Below are 20,393 nucleotides of genomic sequence, written 5' to 3'. Positions count from 1 at the left end.
ACTAAAACAGGTAGTGTGCTGTACTGAAGTGATGTCTGTTAAGGTCTTTTGGGTTTCCCCTCTTTTCTCCCCTGCCTATTCACAGCAAAAAGTATTTACACTTATAATGATTCTGCAGTGCTTTTGTACTATATGTACAGGAAGCTGAATGAGTGTCTGGGGAGCTTTTAACTGGATCTATAAAAAGTCTGTGTCAATAAAATCCTGTCAGATCTATCCTTCAGTACTGTGATTACAGAAGAGGAAAAAGAAAGGCATTGCTCAATGTGACTGCAATATTCCAGCGCGTAATCTTCTCCCATGTGGTCATGTTTCCTCAGATAAGAAAAATTGCCGTTCTGGTGTCAGTGGGGATGGGGTCACTGAATGGGAACAGGAGCGTTTTGATTTTTTTCACAATGGACAGTTGTTTTATGTGTTTTCTTGACTGGATAAACTATGTCCATGGTTACTGAGCAAAGTTTATTTCTGTAGGAAATAGGTAACCATGTTTGTGCAGTGGGGGTATCAGAACACAGAGGATTTGAAAGGAAGGGTCCAGAGGTCATCAGCAGAGGGGATATGATGAGGAAATGCAATGAGATATATCGTGTGGATTCTGGCATATACTTCATGGGATGCTTCCTTTCAAGCGCTGGTGAGCAAAAGAGGTGAATAGAAGTTCTTTGATAACACAGCAGTAGGGTAAATTCATTTCAGGGCCAGCTCTTCACCTTATATAAAATAGTGCAACTGATTTATGCCCACAGAGGATTTGGCTTGAAGCTTTAATTGCTTTCTTGGCTAAATTCTGTTTTCCTTATGTGTGCTCAGATTATCAAGAGAGTGTTAAATTTTATATTTCACCAAAACCTGTTGCTCCTGCCACCCTATTTGTTCATTATGTTCTCTTGAAGTATTGCTGCAGAGTAACTTTAATTCATAGCTCCAATAAAAAAATGTGTCCAGAACTACAAATGACTTTGTGAATGCCAACAGCGTTCCTAAATTGTCCTTTCTTGTTAAGTGACCAGTGGAATGCTGATAGGCTATAACTCTAGAGTTAATCTTACCAGATAATTTATGCCATTGCTACACTGTTTGTATCCTGTGTTTCCACATTCATCTGCAGGTTTCTATATTGCTTCAGGTGTAACGTGTGCTGTGACCTTGTGTAACATTACTGCCTAGAGCACCAGTTAAACTGTGACTGCAGCTCATGCAGGTATGAGTGTAAAGCCGAGTGCTGTGGAGAGTGAGAAGTGTTTCTCAGAGCAGACTAAAGATTCTGCCCAAAAACTGTGATGGAAACTCAGGCAGTTGTTTTCTGCTGCATGCTATGCAGTTATCCTGCCTAACTTTAGGATCTAAGGCCCTTCCAAATTAACATTTACTTGAACTGGATTTGCTCTTGAATACTGTGTAGCTCTTACAAGGAGAAAGTGATGGTACTTTCCCCAAAGGGTTGACAGTATAAAAGAATAACGGCAAACAAATAGTGGACAGCAAAAGGGACATTTTAAAATCACTTTTGCAGGTAAGAATCAAATGCATAGTGAGACTAAATGATTTACATAGGATCATGCTAAAAAAATGTGAAATGTGGAGTTAAACTGAACTTTCAGGCCAGCGCCTTAATGGCAGGATGCGAACTACTTTTGTTTCACTGTTCCTTTGTGCTTCTTTTGCAGATGAGTGTATCCATATTTTCATTATACTTGAATCATAGTCAAATATTCATGGTAGAAAAAATGGCTATGACAAATTCAGATGTGACTGTATCCCTGGCAGCTTGTTACCATATTTCTGAACCAGGTGGTGGAATGAGGTGCAAGAAAGTGCCTTGTCTGCCTCAGTGCAGAAGCCTTCTGTGTCTGGTTTAGGAGGGAGCTGGTTACCTAAGGGTGTCTGGCTGATGTTGTGGTGGAGCAAATCAAAAAGCATTCACTGAGACCATTTCCATTATAATATATACTATGATATTGTACGATAGGCTAGAAAAACTTGTACTTATTAGAAAACTCATCGTTACATTCCTCATATCCTCCAAAGGATCTCAAAGTTTTTAGATCTTTGAAGTCTCTCTAGAGGTGGTTAGAAAGGTGTGAAATTGTGCATTACACTACACTCATAATAAAAGATCATTTTAGCATGGGTAATGTACCTGTCTGAACTGTAGCAGACTTTTCATGTTACTTTTTCTCTCATCGGATGCATATTCTTGGTATTGGGAAGCTGTAACTCTATCTGATACTAGACAGTTCATGTTGTACAATCAATTTCCTACTCTTATAGCCATAATAATGCCTCATAGTTGCAGCATGTTTTTATGCAGCACAAGAAAGTCAGTGGTCCTCACAGCATGCCTGAGGTGCTGCTGGAGGCTGCAATGAAAGAAAGTGAAATTAGGAATTAGAGTAATTTTTTCATTCATCTGGGGGAAGCAGACAGATTGGAGCTTCCATGTCAGTGGTAAGCCTTTTCCTTGATCGACACTCTTAGGGGCAATGTCAGCTGAAGTTCTGTGTGAGCTGAATGCAGGAGGATTTATGCTGTTTTGTATTACAGATCATGGATTTGATGCAAATAAATAATGGGTGGTCAGCCTGGGGCGGAGGCAGCTTCAAGAGTGGACCAATAGAAGCCCCCAGTGCCTGTATGAAGGTTACCGAGAGGGTGGTGCCAGGCTATGCACAGCAGTGCATGGTGCGAAGGTGAAACCCAACAGATGTGTATTGAAACAAGAGAGGAGCAAACTCCCATGAGGGCAGTCAGGCAGTGGAGCAAGTGCCCAGAGGAGTTGTGTAGTCTCCGTCCTGCAAGGTTTTCAAGACGGAGTTGATCAACAGCCCTAAGTGTTCTGCTCTGACCTCATGGCTGAGCCTGCTTTGAGCAGGAGGTTGGACTAGAAACATCCTGAGGTCCCTTCCAACCTAAAGTATCCTCTGATCCCATGACAATTTACACCACAGTACTTTACCATGTAATTTCTTGAGGAAGCCAATACATTTTTGTTTTAGTGGAATCATACATCTCTTAGAAATTATTACAGCTTTGATTAAAAAATTCTATCCTGTTATAACTATTTTGTTAATTATGCTTGTGGTTTAAAAAACAGATGACAGCTTAGTTCAAAACTCTCCATTCCAAAACTCATAGTAAAACTAAAAGCCTCCTACCTTTTCTCTGATTTTCTTCTCTTCCTCCTTCCTCTCCAGAAGAAGCCCCCAAATAGAATTCAAAAATCCCCTGATTGTTAAGTGAAATACCAATATAGAGGACAATATTTATTGGTCCAGTCTTTGGTTATGTTTTAGTGGTTTTAGTTTGGGCCCTTAAATTAAGGGTAATGTCTTTTGTTCTTATTTAAAGAAGGTTCTGCTAAGTCATTGGGGCACATCTTGTAGAATAAGGGTGAGTTATGGACCATATGGGGCTCATTTTTTTTCAGGCTTACATTGGACTGGCAGCTGGAAGTTCCCATCACCTCATTTTAGGGGTTAATACTGAAGAATAACCAATTATTTTTGTCTGCAAAAGTCAGAGAAAAATATTTTTATATTCTTAGAAATTCTGTATTATATTGCAGAAATGAAGTTGCAGAAACTACAAGAGGAGAATAAATAGCATAACATTGTTCCAAGATATCTATTAGGAATTCTCTAAGTTAAATGCGTGCTAGAAATTCATGCATGCTTTTTGTTTGGATCTTGAAATGATCTAATGATCTAAATGATCTGCACATGGCTCAGTTTTTATTCACCATGTACAAGACTGGGTGTATATTCAAGTCATGAATGAGAGGACAAGATTTTGAAATATTTGGCTTGTTTTTGACATTTAACTAGAAGAAGAACATGAAGAATCACATTCACATGGTATTTGAAAAAAAGAATAGGGTTATATCATGCTGTCAACTCTGCCAGCTTTATTCACCTAACTCTTCAGCTAATACCACTGATATCTCAGTAGGGCTATTCATTTGGTAAACGAGGTTTTAAGCAAGTAATGGTGGCAGAAGTAACTTAAATTTAACTTGTTTGTCCCTACACTGTGAAATAAATCCTCTTTAACAAAGGTCCATCTTCTGCCTCTTTTTCTCATTCTCAATGATATTGTACTTCAACTGTAGTAAGGTACTTAGCAGTGAAACACAAACACCAGTAAGGAATGAATTAATCTCATACAGTTTAGCTGTCTAAAATCTGCACCTATCTAAAGCAGTTGCTTTGGCTACTTCTAAAACTGTGGCAAAGTAATAGGTTTTCTATCAAAGCTCTTCATCCCGTTGTAGGAATATCTAGTTGACTAACTTAAAGTTTGTTCACCTTTTAGTTAGTTAAGGCTAAATGAGATGAGCCCCACTGAAAGTATGGTAGAATTTAATCTTCTTTTTGCACAAGTGGTCATATTTTAATATATTGAGTTTTCTAGGTGGAGCTGAAGTAAATTAAGATGGTAATGCAGTATTCAAAAATAGCCGGTGAGTAATTACAGCATAATATGTATTCTAAGAAACCTACATTCTCCCAGCTATTAAAAATAATACGATTTTTATTGTCTAAAGTAGCAATCATCTGTTGCAATTTGTATATTATGTAGCAGATTCATTCTTGCTCAACAGCTTTCTGAGCAGTCATTTACTTTACTGTGCCACAAAGTGGGAAGCAAGCCAGCAACATGAACAACATAAAATAACGATAGTGCATACAAGCCTATCAGTAGCACACCTTCAGCTCAATTATTTAATGTATGTAATGCTTTTGGTCCTGCAGTGCACAAAGAACCTTTTGTCCAGACAGCCAATAGAAATCGTGGAGAATCACTTTATATTTTCTGCAGAAGGCACTAAGATTAGCCAAATCAGAAAAATATCAAAGTGTCAGTCCTGATTATGCAAACATTAATTCAGAACAAAGATTTTACTTTTATAGCTGTATTTTTTTTAACAAGTATACAGTTTCTCAGAAATCATAGAAGGCCCCAAACCCAGTTACAGTCCTAAACACACTTCTGCACCAATTTCCCCAGTCTCTTGTCTGTATATTTAAGGTGAGCCTGTTAGCCAGGGATTACTGAGCCCAGCAAAGACAAAGTGACGTTAAAAGTGGTAGAGCTATGCAGTCAGAATTACAGCTGCAGAATTAATACACCTGACGTGTTCTCTGTTCTAAGATCTGAAAGGGTTAATTATAAAATGGATTAGTCGTTAGTTATAAAATCTTGCAGTGCTGACTATAACGAATATGCTGCTTCAGTGACACTAGTGCTGAGGGAAGTATTTTTTTCACCAGATCTCTATTCTCAATGGGAAATATCTGGACCTTGCTCATGGTCAAGTGGCTGAGAGACACAAATAGCTTGCCCTACAGGAATTAGACTAGTTTTATTAAGTTACTTTTTTAAACATCTCATAAGCCAACTTTGTGCTTGGAACAAGAGGAGGTCCCCTCTTCTATAGGTCCCTTGTGTCTGACAGATGAGGCAACCCCAGGGTTCCTCGACACTGCATTACTTGTGTTTGACTTATTTGGAGAACTTCAGTCCCTTGCTTTATATTGCCAGTAGGTCCAGCTTTCAGCAGACTGTGCTGGCTCTTCAGATGTTTTAAATGGAACAATGCATTATTCATATGCCATAATATGAATTCATGGCCCTTCCGCAAAGGAAATTACTTCTACCTACTTCTAAGACTTCTGCCATTCAAGAAAATTAAATGAAGCACTCAGAGTTGTTTTTAATTGCTTACGACTCAGTTGAGAAACTTCTAAGAATGAGTTTCTTTTTGTAATGTAACTTGAGAGCTCCTTCGTTGAATGTAATTATGCTGTATGATAGATTGGGAAGTATAAGTGGAGAGCTAAATAAGATGGAGATGACAAAATAATGGTAATAAAAATAATAGTGCTTGGGTTATGTGATACTTCCTCACAGTGTACATCACCACACTGTCACTGTTGTTGAATACTAATGTAGCCTTGTGGCTTCTTCCTGTAGCATATATTTAGCAAACTGCATGCATTGTCTCTCTTCTGGTCTTTAGTGTATGCATGGCTTGGCTGCATGCTTTGGAGCTCTTTGGAGAGGTCAGAGTGCGAAGGCATTTTGTCCTCTGTGGAGTGACTGCAGACCTGCATCGTTGGGGTCAATGTGCTACCCCTCTCATCTGTGAGACTGGGTGGTAATTTTCACAGTTATGGAGACTAGCCGTGCGTCTGTTCTTTCCCTGCCCAGGGGCTCAGCTGGAGGCCAAGTTGAAGCCTCCAAAGATCTGTAAAGGCCGCTGGGTGCAGACCCATGTATGTAACACCATAGCGACCCAGATAAGGCACTGAAGTTGTTTATCACTGATGAAACCTCCATGACTTTTTCAATAGCAGTGTTGGAAAAGGCTTTTATAGATTCTTTAGCACAAAGCAAACACATTTTATCAGTCACATGAATGAATGTGTTTGCCTGTCTAAATTGCTGTATGGTACAAGGGCTGTTCCTGTTAATCTGTAACTAGGAGGCTGGCTGGAGGAGAATCACTTTGCCACCTCAGTTAAGTGTTCACTGGGGCCTGCAGAGGAAGAGAATAGCCCACACATGCATAGAAAGTAACTAATGGAGGTGGCTGAGGTATAGCTTCAAAGAGAGAACAGGAGCACTTCTGAACATGAGATATATGGGGAGGAAGGACTTACTGCTGAATGTTTTCTTTCCTGAGCACTAACTTTCGCTGTAACTTAAGAAACCAGACTACATGTGCTTTCCAGACTCCCTGGTTTTGTCTAGTGAGACGAATCCAGCCTTTCCCACTTTTCTGTTTCTCTTTTCCCACCCTATTCCAGATGTGCAGGCCTGCATAAACCAGCAGGATTCCAATTATAATGATACTTTCCCATTCACTATTCATCCACTTTTTTCTTGATGTGAAAATGAGATGTGACCCAAAATAACCCAGTTGTGAGGGGGGGACAATTCTATCATTACGTACATGCGATTTATTTTTCCAGAGTGGTTTTTTAATTTTATCTTTTTTTTTTTTTTCAAATAATGAAACAAAACAAAACCCCACAAACAGGAAGAACAAAAAATTGGATGTATGCAGAAGACTCCTATTCAAACCAATGGCATCTGAGGACAGGAATTATCTCCAAGATGGAACAAATGAGCAAGACCGTGATACATAATGATTACTAATTAATAAAAACAATATCAAGACCCATAGTGATGAGACTCAGAAAAATGACTTCTGCAAACAATACCAACATTCTTACTAGGAGGATACAGATGAATAATAAGAAATATGAAGAGCAAACCCTCTGACACTAAGTCCTGGAGCAAAATTTTAATTTACCTCAATATCAGCTTTTCCAGAATCACAGAAATATGGAATAGTATAGAATAACTGAAAAGTAAATATTATAGTATTTATCCCACTTTTAATACTGAATGGGGGATTGTAATGCTGTTCTATTTTTCCTTTGCAGGTAAGTTGTGAGAGCAAAAATAATACATTGCTTTTTGTTGTGCAGTTTGTACATCAGAATTGGGATGTGTGGCATTTTACAGGCTAAACAAACAATATCCAGAGGCAAGCTGAAGTATAAGTCAGGAGTGTTTCTCTCAGCTCCTGCGCACTTTCCAGAAAAAAAGCAGTTTTTAAAGAGTGAGCCATGGTATTTTGAGTCTGGGCGGACTGAATGAAGGTATGAGGACTTTGAAAGAAAGGCCAGAAAAGGCCCAAGAGAAGAGAGTAAAGAGCTTGATATAACCAGTGGTCATGTATCTCCAGAAAAATTGATCATTTAACATCTATTTGAAGAAAGCATGGCTGGCTTTCTTTGGCTTTCTTTTGCTTTTATCTGAAAAGCTCTCAACAGTGCTTTCCTACAACCGCCTTCTGGGTTTTGCTGAAGACAAAATCTTTATAAAACTTGTTATAGAACAGTCAATGGGGAAGCTGATTTGATTTTTGTTGCTAAACAATCCAAGGTTAGAAGAGTTTTGTTAACTGAGTTACTGCTCTAACAGTTAAACTCACCAGGTTAAATAAGAATGTGCTGAACTATTCTGAAGAAACGGTTTTAAAAATCAGCTGTTTCCAGTGACTTTGGCTCTGAGGTGTGGATAGCACCTGTCCTGTGCCAGAGCTAATTGCTAGTCTTAAGGTCAATGCAAAGGTTTCAGGAGATCCAGAGGAGAAAGTTGTGTCCTGATGTAAAGCCCAATGGATCCAACCAGCTTCTCAAAGCAAGATTGTCAGGCAACGTTGTCAACCTGATTGCCCCATTTCTGCACCTCAGGAGGTCCTGGCCCTTAAACAACAAGATTAAAGCTGTGTTCAACAAAACTGTCACATATCCATTAAGCTCAAGAATTTGTTGACCTTAACCATTTTAGACACTTTGGTCTCATTCCTCTTTGTGTCCTCATAAGATGCTAAGGTTTTTAATGATTGCAGCTGGTCTCACTAAGGGATATTATTACCTCTGAAAAACTGAGTCCCTAAGTACTGTACCCTTCCAGGAACATGCAAGGTGTAACTCTGCAATAGTAGTGGAAGGTGAGGCTGCCTTTTCCTTTTTTTTCCTCTCTTGACATTTACTTAGTCACATACTTATTACTTTCAAATCCTATTTCTCATGCATTTAGAATAAAAGACAGTATAATCTTGCAGTAGGGGAGAACCATGTAGTTGGCTGCATATCTGTTCATACCTTACCAAATGTTTTAATAGTTGTGCCATACTTTGTCATAATTCTGAATACAGGACTGTAGGTTTCAAATAACTTCAGTCTTATTAAAGTTTTACTGTATAATTATCATTTTTTCCTAGAATATTTTCTTTCTAAAACACTGGGGTACAGCTGAAATTTTTTTTGCTCCTCTGCTTGGCTAATATTGTCCGAATTAATGAAGTTCTGTGCCTTTAGCAGTTTAAATGATTGGATTTTTGCAGAACCTGATGCTTTGACCAGAGCAGAGACATACCCAATCATATACATTCTCATGGGCATACATATATCATTTTAATAGATTGGTTTGAAATTTAGTTCTTTACCATTAACACAAAAATTGGACTCAGAAGGTGTTATTCATGTGAAAATTCTTGTTTATACCAAAGGCTAATCTATAAACCTAGAAATAACTTAGATTTGCCTTGCAGCACTTATTCAAGGAACTCCATAGCAAAATATGCCTTTTGAATTCACAGCAGCCAGAAGAGTTGCCTGTTGGTATTACTACTTATTTCTTCTCAATGGAACTTGTTATTCTAATTTTTCTTACTTTTGTAGATTAGAAAATTAATATAAAGGTGGCATGGGTGGGAACAGAAAGTCACAAAGGAAGTCTATTGGATTTTTATGACTGAAGCCTCCATCTCCTGATACATAGCCTTTTCCTGTGCTGGCCAACAGTACCAGCCCAGGAGTTCCTCCTTTCACAATGGTGCTGAGCTACCTTGTGGAATGAAAATAATATATGTTCTCTCTTTCATTCATTCCACTGAAAACTTTCTTCCAAAATTAAATGATGGAACTCCTTCCATGTTGGTTTCAAACTGGTGAAACTCTACTGAATTAATGAGTTCTTGATGGCTGACAACTGGTGGGATAGGAGAAGAATCAGGCTCACGAATTCTGCTTTAGAAGGCTAGTTAAAAATAAAAAAGTCACATTTAAAAGGGCTAAGCACTTGCCTGTGCACTTGACAAGATTTTAAACAATTAGGCAACCAGCAATGGCTTCTGATCCCATGGAAAGAGCTGTAGAAAAAAAAAGGCCTTCCTCCATTGAAAAGTGGTTAGTTTAAAGCATTCTGTCTCATTTTTGGCAGTTTGATGGCAGTTTCCATGGGGAAGGGAGTAGAGGATTGCTGAAGTGTTATCATAACTCCTGCAAATGACACAGATGGAGGTTAAAAGATGTAGATTATATTTCAACAGCACCTGTAAATGTATTAATTTTGGGAGAGGGAGAAGGGAAAGACAACAAAATGTTTTTCCTCTTTCTCCATCTGCAATACATCTCTGATGAACGACACAACTAGTCAGAATAAAATAAATTGATCTTTTTGGCTTCTCATTCATAGTTCTGCGACGTAGTAATATTTGCCGCTTTGAGAACATGATGACCGGGGATGTCAAATTTCTTCAAAAGTAGATAATGTTATGCTCATTTTATAAACTGGACAGCTGAGTCAGAAAAAAGTTTAAGTGGCCAAAAGACCAGGGATCGGGGATATCACAGAATCACAGAATCACAGAATGTTATTGCTGGAAAAACACTGTCTGCTTGTTTCTAAAGCCCTGGCTGGGTGACTGCATAGCCCAAAAAATGGCATTTTTTTCAGGACTCCTCTCTTAGAGCCCTGAGAGCACCAACAGGCCCCAATGTCCCTGCCCAGCCCCTGGGGCTGTCAGTCCCTGCCCCAGAAACGCCACTGCAGGGCCGGTCTCCAGCTCCCCATGGCCCTGCCCTGCCCAGCCGTGGGCCCTGCTGAGCCGGGCCCACTTGCAGGCCCACAGCCCAGCTTGTCCTCGGCCTGTCCCCGTCCCCAGGGAGCTGTCTGATGCTGGGGGCTGGAGCTGCCCCAGTGCCTCCCGGCTGCTCACTCCTGCCTGGGGTGGTGGGACAGGCCCTGGCTGCCGGACCCTGACTGAGGGATCCTCTGAGGGAGCTGCCAGCCCAGGCAGCACCCTGGCAGTGAGCCCAGGCAGGGGATGATGGCCCCAGGCTGGGCTGAAATGGAGTCCTGGGCCATGGCAGGGTGCAGGAGGTCATGGGGGTCTGGGCAGGATCAGGCAGGGCTGCGAGTGCCCTCAGGGCCTCCCCTCCAGTGACAACCAGTGACAACCAGTGACAAGCACAAGAGTTTTCTTGGGAGTTGATTTTTGAAGCTTTTCAGCTCCAGCAGTCCCAAAACAGAATAGTAAATTTTATAGCTTCTGAAAATGACCTCAAATACAGTGCTGCACCATCGCAGCTTTCTGACATCTCACCTGTCTGCGATGTGGGAAATGATGGCACTTGAACCCGGTGCTCTCTCTGTTTCAGCCGACGGTTGGGCCTGAAACCTGAAGGGTTTGAATTACTCGTGCTTTGATAATGTTTGCACTCAGTCAAACAGATACCTAAAGGGGTTTTTTTGAGAGGAGTAGGGGAGATTTGGGAGGGGAGGAAGAGAGTACACAATTCTCACAGACCCAAGCTGAGAAAAGGCCTTTTTGTCACCCTTCTTTGTTTTTCTAGTTGGTAAAGTTAAGGACGTTGTTTGTGACTGTGAATTGTGAAGTATCTGCATGGAGATTAAAATCTCTTCAATAGATTCATGACGTGAAAAAAATTACTATGTGGATTGCTCATGGAAAATCTAATTTTAAACAGTGTTGCTTAGCTGGGATTTGTTGGAGAGATGCACGGCATCGTTCCTCTGCTCTGATGTGGTGAACACTGAGGTGCTACTACGTATTCTGTAACTAGCTCGTAATTTCCTATGAAGGACATAGGACGCACTGAAGAATAGATATACTGGCCTTAGTTTAATGTTGTCTCAGTAGTGCGTTATGCAAGTACAGTGTTCTTTTGCCTATGGGTATTTGTGACAAATACACAATTCACTATTACTAGTTCTGCTTTCTTTTTAAAAAACATATTTGTCAATCTTAATGCATTTCAGTTTATCTTTATTCTTATAAGTTGTGCTGTGGAATTCTTTACAGTTACAGCTGAATTTCATTTTAATTTCAAGCTGACTCCTAATCAACATTCAGCGCATTTCTATGGTCTGCCTAATCTATTTAAATGAGGAAAATATTCTTTCCACTGTCCTATTTGGATAGGAAGAGACATCAATCATTTCACAAGTGGTAAGAAACCGAGAGAACAAAGGTTTAAAGGTGAACGCTACGTAATTACTTAGTGCATGACTCTTGATGCGAGTGATTCATGTCTGTTCGTTTTCAGACCTTCACTGTAGTTTTATGACTTCATGAAGAGTCAGCTTTGTTAGAGAGAATTGCTGAATCAGACTGTGGAAGTGTCATTTCTAAAGTACAATTCTGAATTTTAAATTTTCTGATTTTTATTTTGGATAGGTATTTAAATAATAGCAGACTTCTTTTGATCGAATAATTTATGTAAATTGTTTAGCTTTGGTCAGCAATAAATGGCACAAACAATGACTAAAGAAATGCTTGATCTCACAAAGAAATCCAGGAGTTTCAGAAAATCTGTGAAGAGGATAATCACAGGTTGAAGTGCAGGGACTATATTAGGGGGAAAAAATATGGAGATCAGCTGTGTTTGGAAGAGCTACAGAAAGGAAATAAAGCCATTGGTATTTCAATGGCTGACAATGTCTAAAATCAAATCAAGGAAGGGGGGCACCTATCTCTTCTTCAAGAATTAGCCTTAATTTCTTTAATTATCTGTAAGTGTGAGGACAAGAAAACATGCAAGTTTGAACTACATTATAAAAATCATTTGCACATTTTAAAAACAACTGAAACTCTCTCCATCATCTCTAGCTCCCTTCATGTAGAACTTAAAAAATGTAACTGTGTATCCTGTCTTAAGAGTCAGAAGCCATTTCTATGAGCTGGAAAATATTCTATTATTCTTTCAATAACTGTGGGGGTGTGCTTTGGCAGTTCTACATGCTCAAGGTAAAATGCACATTATACTTAAATAATTTTGACAAATTTTTGTTACATGCTGTTTAGGGTTGAAGGATGACTTACTGATAATGCAGGTTGGTGGCTGTTTAATTGAAAGCAAATATTTATGTTCATTTTCAGTTAATTTGTAGGCAGAGTGGAATTGCTAATGGTAACACCGCTGCCTATAAATGGTGCTGCGTTGTCAAAGTTGAAATAAATGGAATTTTAGTTTATGCTATATTTTAAAATATTCTTAGTTACATTCACTGTTGACTGAAAAAGATCACATTTAAAATTAACTATGAACCTTTCATATGTATATTAATAAATAACTTTCAAAACTACACTGAGATTGTTGTGACTGGACACCTCAGTCACAACAGAAACTTAAGCTCTGTTACACTGAGTTTTTTAGTTATATACACTGCTGAAAGAAGAGCTAATACAATGCTCAGAATAGTAACCTTTCTTCTAATAGGATATATAATTTAAAATCTGGTGAAACGTGGAAAATTATATTACTTACTTTACTGTTGCAATCAAGTGGTTTGTGTGAATTATGTAAGACTAAAGTGTGATACATTTTTATCGCTTTTGTAGCACTTAGCTTTCTTTCATATAATTCAACATTTTTGCAAAAAGAAGAAATTTTTTTCTTAGAGCCTATCCTTTTTTTTTTTCTTTTTTCTGTTACTTGTACCTGAGAGTTCACTGCTGTGAACAACTGAGAATCTTCTGCATAAACTGCAGCCCTGTGGCAAATATTTGTCTTTACTGAGCTATGTGAAATGATCTTCCAACTCACTCTGGAAAGAACAAGTTGTCTTTTTAGGGATTGGATGTTGGTGGGATGTAATTATTAGAGTCACTAGCATGTCTATGAGTTGTGAAAGGAATGCAATAAACTAAAATTTCCCAGTTAGAGACAGCCTTTGGTCCTGATCACTTTGCTCTGTACTTTCAGCGCATTGGGCCAGTAGATCTAGACACTATGCAGAATCTTTCCCACAGAAAGTATGCAGGATAAATCTTTAAATATTAAATGATTAAGCATACAGGAAAATCCTGGCTAAACTAATTTTAAGGCAGACTAGAGCTATTCTAGAAATTTATTTCACACTTCTTTTCCTTTGCCTTTCAATGGCATTTCTAAAATAAGTTCATAAAGCATTTTGAATGTTTGGATTTTAAAGTACTGCAAAAGTGTAAACTATTGTTTTGGAGAACAAGTGCATTTGAATGAATTTCAGACAACAGTTCTTTGGAAGGAGGGGGAAAAGAAACATTTCCAGAAGTTTTCTTTCTCTTTATATGCTATTTCTATACCTATATGTACAGAAATAGAAGTCTGTGGTATCATAAAGATTTAAAGAGTAAAATTTGAATGATGAAACTAGATAATTGGTTTTTATTTCAGATGTGCAAGTTACTGTATCAATGCAGATAATTTATTTTAAATATTTTTTTTATTTTTCTGTGTTTAGTTTTTGTTAGTGAGTTCCTGCACTGAAATTCTACACTGAAAATAAGGTTACTTAATGTTTATATTTTGTTTTGATTTTTAAAGACAAAGAAAGACAAGAAATTAATAAAATAAGGGATTGTTCTTAAAATAAGGGATAGAGACTCATTCTGTCTGATTTAGTTTCAGGCAATTTTTGACTTTTGAAAACCCAGCTGACTTTATTTTTCCACTGTAACTCTGTTTCTTGTCCCCTGGTCTTCAGTCCTTCATTATATTCTTTCCAACTGAAAAATAAATTTTTCTGGAATTCTTAGATTTACATGTAAGACAGACTACACAGACAGGTCTCAAGAGTGGATGCTGCTTGCAGATCTCCTCAGTTATCTTTTGAATGTAAAGATTTTATTTGCAAACAGCAGGTTACTCTTCAGTATCATTATGATTAAAATAAGCTGAAAGTTCCAATACTTAGAAATGTAGAAAACAAATAATCTATGTATGCATATGTATGTATGTAGCCTGCATACGTATTAATTTCTTCTTCCCAAAATATCAGAAGGATCTTGGGTTCCGAGACTTGCTTATTAAGGGCAATGAGAAGCACAATGCAAAGCTTCACTGGTGACTTTGTATGATGAATCCTAGCAGTTGATACAACCCATCACTTCTGGAAACAATGTATGAATAGCTGAGTGCAACTCTTGGTGCAGTAAACTGTGTGTACAGAGATTTCTAAATATAGATGTAGTAATTCAGAGCCAGTTACTGTCAGTCAAATCAATATAGATCTTAAAAATGTCTGAATCTATTTTTGATGTTGAAAAATAAGAGCAGCTACTGAGATTTTAGCAACTATGTGATGCGCTTTTAAGAAACTGTGTGTTTATCCATGCAATAGTAGTCTGTGGTAGAAAATGATGTGATTGACCCGATATCTGTGTCTGTATTTAATATACATACCCATACACACAACACATTTTTTTTGTCTAAAAAAGAAAGGCCTGTAGTGGAAAGTGCTATCTATTGCCATGTCCAAAGCTGGCAGTGCATTTTGAGAAGCTGATATTTGCCTTCACATGTAGGACATTCCTTCTTCGCTGTACAAAGCAATAAAGAGACCTCGTGCATTAACATATTTTCTCTCTTTTACTTTTATCTTGTTTTAGTGCTACAACAAGCAGTCTGAGTTGGACCTGTGACTGCATTTTATGAACACTGTGATTTTTTTTTTTTTGGCTGAAAATCTGGTAATTATGATGAAGTTTAATCATAGTATAACCCCAATATTCTCATAAAAACTCTACAGACGTTAAGAGGAGAAAAGGGAAGAAAGACACAGAAGGCAGAGCAATGGATAACCACTTTTCAGTCCTGATGATTTTCTCCTTACATCTTAAATATTTGTTGTGTGCTATGGACTCTTCTGTCAGATCAGACTGACATATGGGATGGGGTAAAAGTCAGGAGAAAGGTTATTCTACAAGCCGTGAAACTGTTCTGCTCTTCCTGGGGAAAAAAAAAAAAAGTGTTAGCATATTTAGAGGAAGCTTTCATCCTAGGGAAATGCCCCAGTATGATTCCAGTATAGTATAGATTAATTTCCCTTACATCTGTTTCAATATATTCTATGATATGTCTATTGTAAAATCTATTTGTCCCACTGGCAGTTTTCAGCCTCTAATGTCCACCATAGCCCATCTGCTCTGCCCACAAAAGCAGAGTCCAGAATAGTGAATTGACTGTCTCACAGTTGCTTCCCCAGCAGCCAGATGTCATCCGAAATCAAAACGTTTGGCTGTGAGTGGTCTTTTTAACCAGAGAGGCTACAGTCCTTCAGAGAAAATAAGCTGAACCTCCCAGTCTCCCCATGGAGAAGATAGAGCTATTGTCTTCAGACTGGAAGCATTCGTTTGGTTAAACCACTATAGTTGAGATAAACATACTCAAATAACTGGACTCACAATTAAAAAAAAAAAAACCAAACAAACAAAAAAGGGGTTTTAAGTGGGACCAAACCCAAGCAGTTTAGCAGGAATGTTGAGTATTCCATTCTCGGCCTTATATTAACAGGAGGTGTAGTTAACCTCAAGGGAACCCTTACAGGAATAACACAATGGTGTTACAAGTATCACGATGGGATAGAAGAGAAAGACCAGCTGAGACACAATGTAGGAGCTCAAAAAACATTTTTAAAGGCTAAAAATTCCAAGCAGAAATAAGCACTATTCTGTCTAACATGAAAGGTGTAAGGAGTATGGACTCTTCTGTCCCTTTCTCAGCTAAGCAATTTTTCAGTGTAATCTGGTGTTCTCCTGTGATTCTTTGGATTTTTTTCTTACTAGGCCTGGCATTATCAATTATTATGTGACCCTGTCTCCAGCAGGGCAGGTCAAGCTTCTAAAGTCAAGTGTGTTCAGCTGCATCAGAATGGAAATAAGAAAGTCTCATGTAAGCGTAAGAGTGAAAAGCAGAGGAACTCTTGTTTACAGAGCTGTGAGCGTGTGCACACAATGCAGCAGAAAAACATACTGAATGGATCCAAGCTTTAAGGCAGAGAAGGAAGTAGACTAGATGGTTTTAAGAGGTCATCTCACCTCTAGCTTGTCACATAATGTCTAAAATGACACCTGTGTTCATAATTATATGAGTTTTTATCTGTGACGTCAAAGTGCTTTTACAAAGTCAGGTAATACTGTCTAAAATAGATATGTATTTCCTTACCAAAAACAAAAGTCAAAGAGCTGTGTAACAAAAATCTGTAATAAAAAAATGCACCACAAGATCCCATCAGAACAAGACTCCAGGCTTGCAGTCACAGGGAGCACTTCCATGCGGCATGGCCCCAAGTTGAAATTTCAGTTTTTGTTCCACTGCTGTGTAATGAGGAATAGAAGCTGTCTCTTGCTAAGACAGCTCTAGGGGGCAAATATTTGATCTTTCTAGAGCTTCAGGACTGCTATTGTTGCTCTGCCTGACTTCCCCGTGAGGAGCTTACCTTTCTCTCTTCCTCACTGTGTCTGCAAACAATTCAGTCAAAAATTCCTGATGTACGTCCCTCTTTTCTAGTGGCTGTACCTGAGTACAGTATGGGGCATACTAATTACATGATGGCACAGGCTGGATCTAATACTGTTTTAGATTCACCTTGCACAAGGTGTAATGCATTTGGAGAATGTGATCCAGCCTTTGTATTTCCTCTCGCCACCCTCCTGCTCTTGCTAGCAGCTATCTTCAGTTGGAAAAGCTATGGAATTTGAGTGTGGAATATAGCATATACAATGTTGCAGGTTAAAAGATTTCTTGGTAAGTGAGAATTTTGTTTTGTTTTTCAGGAGGAAAAGTTCAAATTTACTTGGACTGCCCTGACTCCAGGATGAAAACTACCCACATTTCTGTTAAGAAGGAGCTTTTATGAGCAGTAAGCATGTAAATTTTTAGTAGAAATGAGAGATATAAGGAAAAGTTTTTTAGTAAATGGAAAGTCCAAAGAAATACAATCACACAATAGGTTTTAATTTCTTAAAATGTGTTCACATTCATGCTGCAGATACTGTTCTCTTGCCGTTTCTTCACTTCACAAGTAGAGGTGTAGAGGTATGCAGTTGAAGTGGCTTTTGTACAATTAATCATAAAACAGAACCTCAGTTAATTTGTCTCACAAATATATTTTTTTCTGCAAGGACTCATCAGAGCTTCATAGCAGTAGCATTAATTGTAATTCTCAGTGTGTAAAAAAGAAAATGTGGATTTTTCTGCGTGCTAAGCAAATTCTCCAAATACTGACTATTGTGAATGAAAAAGTTTACCATCTAAAAGGTGTTTGGCAAGTTGGGGTGTATCTGAACCCTCACTTCCCCCTCCTCAACAGTGGTTCACATAATGTATTTGTTTTGTACCTCTATGGTCTTGAAAGAGAGGGGGAAATACAACTGTGTAGGAGATGATGTCATCCTCTCTTATCAAAAGATACAGTGAGTATGTGTGTGTGTGTTTGGAAAAAAGGAAAAGATACTGGCTTTGAACCCAAGTAAGACAGCTGTGTCTGCCATGCCGTTACTGGTGCTGTATCAGTACTAAGAGAGAGGAAAAAAAGTCCTTTGGACCCTCTGTTTCTGCAGCTGTCGGACAAAGGTCTGAGCTTCCTGCAAACACTGTGAAGACATCGTCTCTCAAAGGGTCTAGGGAAAGCTTTGTAAAAGCAGAGAGATGGAGGGGAAACCTCTCCCTTTCTCCCTCCTATCTACAAGGGCACTCATCCACTGGTGTGCCAGAAATGAAGTGATTTTCTGTCTGCTCTGCCTATACAGCCTCATTTCCTGTGCATGCTTGGGCCCAAATCCTTAGCTAGTTTGGCACAGCTCTTCCCAAGTCAGTGGAGCTGCCACACTCAGGACCTAGCAGCTGAGGATACAGCCTTCAGTGTTATTCTTAGGCTCTCTGGCATGCTGAATGCAGAGAGGAGCATCATGCTGGTCTATGCACCCTTTCACTAGGTGAGCTGATCTTAAGGCTACGAAGATGAGTGGATGTGAGTTTTGCAGAGGGGATGTACTGTTTTCTGGGACCCAAGTCCTAGCTGTTGTTCTGTGTTTACTTCAAGGGTGGAAATCTAGACTGCTGGGTCAGAGTTAAATCTTTCGGGAAAGTGCAGTTTTCATGAGTCTGATAGTCTGAATTAATGCACTCTGATTTTTTTTAACCATTTCTTTCTCTCCTGAGAGAAACTAATCCCAAATCTGGATTTTTGTTTTCATATTTGTATTTTATGCGTGAATTTCTGCCAGATTACACCTAGGGGGGACTTGAGCCTTTAGCCACATAACGGGTGAGTGAGCTTAAGAAAGTATACATTTTCTGCACCTTAATCATTCTAAGGACCACAAAACTACATATAAAAGCAGTCACATGGGAAGGAAGGTCTGGAAGTATTGAGCAAACTGTAATAATTTGCTGAGTGTTTTGAGAAATTCTTCTACTTTTTAGGTGGAATGTGGCAACTATTAAAGAGTACATGGCAACCACAGAGACAGTCTGGGACAGGATGGGAGACAGGAATACAATATTCTTGTGGGAACTGTGGGGGAAATAGAGAGAGACAGGCTGCTGTGCAACAAACTCCAGGGTCTGTTTGTGCAGAGGAATGCACAACTGGAGGGGTGGGGGGTGGAAGGGAAGAGAGGAATAGGAAAAATAGATTTCCCCTCCATGAAATGGATATTATTTCAAACAATAGATGAGAATTTCTCAAATTACCAAAAAATTTGATGCTGAAGAATACAGAGACAAATACATAACTGAAGAGGGAAAAGAGAGAGCGAGAGAAATCTCTAATCATCTGGATAGTGCTGGTAATTTAAAGACTACAGGAAGAATACTTGTTCCAATCTATGAGCCTTCTTGATACTGATTAAAAAGTACCTGGAAGAGAATTTTACCAAAATTGTTATCACGGAACATAAAACCATGGGGATTTCCAAGTGAGGACTTCCTAAGTTGAACTTTAAATAGGATTTTTTTTTTATAAATTTCTCTTTTTAAGGCTGTTGCTTTGTACTTGCAGTTATTTTCAAGGGAAAATGCTAATTCTGAGCCTACAAAAACATAACTAAAAGGCAGGTTCCAAAAGAATTTTGCTCCCACTTTTATTCTAGGGTATGTGACAAACTTTCAAAATCTTTTAGTGTACCTTTTGCAAAGGACAGAGCCTTAAGTGTCTGGCGGTAAGCTTTTGGGTACTGAACACTTTCAAAGATCTGAGCCTTCTTTAGCTGCCTGATTAGGCACCACTTGTGAGTTGTGGAGCATGTGAAAAATTGCTCTTTGCCCCAAATGTCAGAAAAGATGCCACTCAACCTCTCTTGCACGCTCTAGATTCCACTTTGTTCTGAGACTGTACATCACAGATGCGGTACATTGCTGCTTAATCTTCAGGTTTGCTGTGTTCCCAAGGGCTTGAACTGTGAGTTTCTGAGTACTGCTGCTGAAATCTTTTTAGTTTAGCTGGAGAGTACTCCACTACTCATCAGCCCATGTCTGATGGTGTTATCCTGTCATATGCTTGTCCTTCTTCTGGAAGCACTGCAGTATTTTTTTCTTTTTCCTGGAGTGAATTTAGAATGTGATTTCACTCAAGATTTTTGCAACTGCTGCTGTTATTGATGTTAGAAAGTGGGGTATGTAGCATAAGTAAACCTGCTACATTTGAAGAATCTTGATCTGCGTGGCTGAACTTCTGAGCCTCTGTCAACTTCATTGAGTACAAAAATCTGCTTGTACAGCTCAGGCCCTGATTTCGCAACC

The 20,393-nt window shown here is 38.8% G+C and overlaps 1 long non-coding RNA gene across 1 annotated transcript in view; it reads left to right on the top strand.

Moving 5' to 3' along the window:
- The window catches only part of LOC137665976 (uncharacterized), a 38,606-nt gene extending 21,095 nt beyond the window's left edge, over positions 1 to 17,511 (top strand). The window contains exon 3 of the long non-coding RNA XR_011048572.1: positions 17,426 to 17,511. This is a non-coding gene — a long non-coding RNA (uncharacterized lncRNA). The remainder of the gene's footprint in view (positions 1 to 17,425) is intronic.
- The last annotated feature ends 2,882 nt before the right edge of the window (positions 17,512 to 20,393 follow it).

The sequence above is a fragment of the Nyctibius grandis genome, chromosome 1 (assembly GCF_013368605.1).
Source record: "Nyctibius grandis isolate bNycGra1 chromosome 1, bNycGra1.pri, whole genome shotgun sequence".
In the NCBI taxonomy this organism is placed as follows: Eukaryota; Metazoa; Chordata; class Aves; order Nyctibiiformes; family Nyctibiidae; genus Nyctibius; species Nyctibius grandis.
This window is presented reverse-complemented; position numbering and strand designations above follow the sequence as displayed.